The sequence below is a fragment of the Peromyscus californicus genome, unplaced genomic scaffold (assembly GCF_007827085.1).
Source record: "Peromyscus californicus insignis strain IS unplaced genomic scaffold, ASM782708v3 Scaffold_19__1_contigs__length_69161282, whole genome shotgun sequence".
Taxonomy (NCBI): Eukaryota; Metazoa; Chordata; class Mammalia; order Rodentia; family Cricetidae; genus Peromyscus; species Peromyscus californicus.
The window spans coordinates 15,697,011-15,697,607 of record NW_026294491.1 but is presented as its reverse complement, the minus strand read 5'-3'; positions in this window follow the sequence as shown (position 1 = coordinate 15,697,607).

Below are 597 nucleotides of genomic sequence, written 5' to 3'. Positions count from 1 at the left end.
CACTTCATATGTGAAAATATCATCTCAAGGTGATGATAAGGTGATATGAGGCTTTGGGGGAGAGATTAGATCACAGGGATGGAGCCCCTATGTAGGGGGTTCATGCCCTTATGTAAGAGAACACAGAAAGTTGGCTGCCTCCTTTCATGGGTTGAACAGAGAGGGAATGTACTGTCTCTCAGGAGTGAGCCCTCACTAGACCTTGATGAGGACTGGATTTTGGGGTTCCCAACCTTCATCACTATGAGGAATAAGAAGTGGTGCAAACCATTGTTTTAAAGCTCTTTGTTCAAGCCGCCCCAATAGCTAAATATACACACTTGCTGGCCTTCCCATACCGGGGTCACTTGCTCCTATGATGTGGAGGGTTTCTCTGTGTGGTAGTTTGAATGAAAATGGCTCCTATAGACTCGTATGCTGGAATATTTTGTCCCTGGTTGGTGGCACTGTTTGGGAAGGATTATGAGGTGTGGCCTTGGAGGAGGTGTGCCACTTGGGGTGGGCTTTGAGGTTTCAACAGCCCATATTATTCCCAGTGTGTTCTCTGCCTCCTCTCTGGGATTGTGTGTGTGAGCTCTGAGCTGTTCCTGCTGCCAC